This window comes from Prunus mume, linkage group LG2 (genome assembly GCF_029339155.1).
Source record: "Prunus mume cultivar Tortuosa linkage group LG2, ASM2933915v1, whole genome shotgun sequence".
Taxonomy (NCBI): domain Eukaryota; kingdom Viridiplantae; phylum Streptophyta; class Magnoliopsida; order Rosales; family Rosaceae; genus Prunus; species Prunus mume.
In genome coordinates, this window is record NC_142699.1 from 32961467 (window position 1) to 32965996 (window position 4530).

The 4530-nt window shown below is 33.7% G+C and overlaps 1 long non-coding RNA gene across 1 annotated transcript; it reads right to left on the reverse strand.

Moving 5' to 3' along the window:
* Positions 1 to 1679: 1679 nt before the first annotated feature.
* LOC148920091 (uncharacterized) lies at positions 1680 to 3587 on the reverse strand. Its single transcript, XR_016124618.1, has 3 exons — positions 3405 to 3587; positions 2958 to 3047; positions 1680 to 1978 (listed from the first exon to the last, which is right to left on the reverse strand). It is a non-coding gene; the product is annotated as an uncharacterized LOC148920091 (long non-coding RNA).
* Between the last annotated feature and the right edge of the window lie 943 nt (positions 3588 to 4530).

Here is a 4530-nt window from a genome sequence, read left to right on the forward strand (position 1 = left end):
GGAAAACTTGAAGGTTTGTTGATAGCTCTTGCATTTATCCAGTTCCATTGTCTTGCTCTTCTTCTTTTCTGAGACTGTGCTTCTTTAACTGTTTGAACAATGCGAAATGCATGATTTCCTTATTTGTATTTTTATTCACCTACCAAGACACACATTCACTTCACCCATGTTTATAATAACTTTTATATTGCAATTGAGTAGTACGAAATCGTGTGCATGAATGTGAACTTTAATTTTGCAATGGTATTATCTTGTGAAAGTTTGCTATATGAAGAATTTGGTCATTTAGAAAAGCTAACAATCTATATGAAAGTCGGATTCTTGAAGGTAATCCTTCACTGGAGAAACCACAGATAAATTTCTCAGAGGTATATATAACTCAGCAAACTTCAAGCTTTGCTTTTGAATGATGTATATCATAATATTTTTTTTTCTTTCTTTTATTAATAAATGTATATCATACTGCAGTTTTACATTTATCCATTCAATTTGTTGTATTGCATGTAAATGTATGTGTCTGATACTTGTAGTGCCTGTAAATATGTCTGAACTTGTTTTGGTATTGGTTTCTGAATCTGTTTTGGTATTGGTTTCTGTTATGAATTTTGGAATTGGTTTCTGTTTTGAAATTGGTTTCAGTTGTGATTGAATGTTACGTTTTTGTTTCCATTGTGATTGAATGATTTGCTTCTAATATGCATTTTTGATCTGTTTTATACAGATGGAAGATTGTATTGTTTCAAGTGGTAGCGTTCTCTTGGGGAGGAAATTGCTAACTTTCAGCTTATATTCGGTTCTAAGAGGAGATGTCGTCGAATTTTACTGATAGATATAAAATGTATTAAAATTCTCGACCAACAGCAAATGTAATTTTTTTCTTTTTTTGCCACTTTCTTATGTATGTCTTAAGATGTAATGAGATAACATAATTAGTTCATCAATTTATGAGAGTCAAGTTAGAAGGAAATTTTTCAATCTCTAGTTTCCATGGTTTTATAGTTCCCCTTGCAAAGAAGAAAAAAAATACAAATGTAACCAAATCAGTGATTTATTTGGTAAATGCCATGATAGATATATATTGCATATGTAGTGCACATGTATAGCTCTTTATTGCTTGTGTAATTGCCCCCGTATATCTTTTTTTTTTTTAAAGTCTGTTAGAATAAATTTATAGGAGGAATATGAAGTTTGTGTATTGTTATTGTATAGCCTTTTATTGCTTGTGTATTGCTACTGTATTGCCCCCGCATATCTTTTTTTTCTTCTTCAAGTCTATTTTGGAATAAATTTATAGGGGGAGTATGGAGTTTGTGTATTGTCATTGTATAGCCCTTTATTGCTTGTGTATTGCTACTATATGCCCTCGTATATCCTTTTTTTTTTTTTTTTTTAAAGTCTGTATTGCGAGTAAGAATGTAGGGATGGGGGAAAAAAGCTTCACGGGGATAGGGTGCTCACCCCCGATTCGACCCATCACCATCCCTATACAAAAGGCAAGAAGAATGAGCTATATATACACATAATAATGTGCTCTTTTCAATGTATAATATAAATAAAAGTATTTTTCCATTGCATACACTTGCAAATATATAATAAAAACAACATATTCAAGACTGAAATTTCTGAAGTAAATTGAACTCAATTTCATTCCATGAGGACTAGATAATTACATGGTCTGTTTGATACACAAATAGTCCCTCAATTGCATGTTTTTTTTCCTTATAACTACAGTACACTTCCTGCAACTAAATGGAATGTTGTCCCACCCTAAATTGATGAAGGTTCTCAATGACAACAATCTTCTAGAAGCCAAAAATCTAGGTCCAACTGTCATGAAAAAAGAGAGTCAATTATCTCAAGAGTTAAGAGTTAGGGTTTCGAATCACTAGAGACCAAGCTTGTGGGATATGGGCCGTGACATGATCTCGTACTCTACCAATTGTTCCTTCACCTTCTCAAATTCATCCATCATCTTCATCTACAACGGAAACAAAATAAAGCAATGTCAATATGTACATATATAAATATGTATATATAGAGTAATACAAAAGACAAATTGGTATTAATGAGGTACATCTTTGATCTGCTCTATTGGAACCATCACTTTCCTTTTATTGCTATATATGCAAATGCGCAAAAGCACAAACAAGCCCAATTTAAAATCTCCTACTTACGTATCAAGAAAAGACAAACTTAAACTCAAAGCAGACTAAGTTTCTTATAAAAATAGAGTTCATTTTTTTTTCTTCTGTGCTTCATTTGCAACTTATAACTCACATGGTATCCAAAATCTCAAGCAATGCATGACAACTCAATCAAGTTAACTCCAGACCAATGAGAGAACAACAATATTAATCAATGAAAGAATTATGAAAGAGGCTGATCATTGATCAACAACATTAACTCCAGAACATAGACACCACAGAGGTATGCAGTAAAATTTACTTTCATTCAATTTCTACACAAAAATAATGCCAAGACGAAGAGTATCATATCATCTCAGAATTGGAAAACATCTAATGGACAAGGAAAAGCAAACCTACTAAGCACAAGATGAAAGGCCTTACTGCTTAAGCTTGATCAGCACACATCTACATGGACGTTAACCCCCGTATGATCATATTGCTTATTATTTTTTTCTATTCTCGGCATTGGCTTTGCACCATTTATGTTTTAACAGCATACATGAATTGTTCCAAATTAAAAATTTCAAACCGCATGTCCTAATTATAGGCAGTAAATTATGACTTAATAAAAAATAGCCATTGGAGTTGGATCTAGGGAGCTAAAAGCATCACATGGCTCAAAGAAACCAAATCAGGGGACCACATACAATAGAGGCAGTAGTGCTAGCTAGTACTGCAGGGCAGGGCATGGTAAGAGACATTTGGATGATAATGCTAGAGATATAGACCCTTTTTTTTAGGTAAATGAGGAAGAGGAAGCAGCAGCAAAACCTGGCTATGTGAAGCAGCAACATCAGACCCTTTCTATGTTTCTTTTGTTTGCTCACATACTTTTTTGCCATATCATAGCCCTTAGAATTCCTGCAAAATAATAACATGAACTTTATTTCTCAATTTCACAATGACACAAAACAGTGTATTATTAACTTGTTCACAGCACAAGTTAAATGGCGACGTAGAAATGAAAGAAACTCAAGACATGACACAAAAGTTGAAAAATAAGAAAATAAATATAATAGAATTCCAAATATCAAATGACACAACCAACTATCCATTCACTATAAACTGACATAATATGGCACTTGTGTAAGTCTTCATGTAAAAACAGGGACATTTCTCAAGCATTGTTAAAAGGTAATCAAACTAATGTCAACGGTGATCTAACAAAACCATAATGCACTGTAAAGACATCTTCGTAAACAAATTATAATAACTCACATGTTCTTCCTTCCATTTAGATGGGTTCATTAGGTCCTCCTAGAAGTTCACCTTTAAGTATATACCAGGAGAATTGTCCCAATTGGTTTGTATCTCAAAGAAACCCATAGTGAGCTCATTAAGGTGATTCATCGAACACCTGCAGACCTTTTTTTCATGCATTCATCAACTCAGCCTAACCAAACAAATAGAACCATATATTCAGAACAAGCAAATAAGCATGATAAATAAAACGATGTACCAAGAATTTGGATTTTGAGCAACTTTCTAGAACACTGTATGAAATTGAACAAGCAGAAGAAAACCCAAATAACATATGGGTATGAAAGTAAAGGCAAAAGCTAAGCTGGGTACAGGGCGTCATCTCTAGGTATATGGATTTCAGGAATGCTGAAGAAAATTGAGAAATTTGTCGAATCGCAGGGGAAGAACGGCGGTTGAAATAGGTGACAAAGAGTGAGAGATGGAGAACAGCGTCGAAAGAGAGAGAGTGAGGTCGCCGTCACCGATGTGGGTTACGAGGAGGTGATTGTCGTCGCCGATGTGGGTGAGAGGGAGAGAGAAAACAAGAAAGGAGAGGTGAGTGAGTGAGTAGCGAGAGTGACTCTAAGCTCGAACCACAAAAAAGAGTGACATAAGGGCAATACGCTGGCACTAGGGAGTTTTTATATGGGGTATTTGTGATTAGGTTTCAAAGAGGGGATATTAGTGAAGAAAACATGTGTGCCGGGAGCAAAGCCGCGTATTTCCCTAAAAAAACACCCAACCCAACCCAACAAGAAGAAAATAAATTTAACATTTTTTTCCCTACATTTTCGATAAACATTTATTATTGAGATTTGAATGGAAAAATTACTTTCCAAAAGAAAGAAAAACTTTTGAACAAAATGATTTGCCAAGACAAGTGATAATGATAAGAATGAAAGTAAACAAATAATCTACTTTTTGATAATAATGATAAGACAAGTGATAATCTACTTTTTGTATTAATAAACACATCCAAAACCTAGATTATAAATTATATTCTTGCTTACTTTTAGACACAAATCAATATTATATTATATTGTTTTTGGGTCATGAATAAGCAGCTAATTATTTATTTCGAATGAGTTTTTTCTAATTGGGA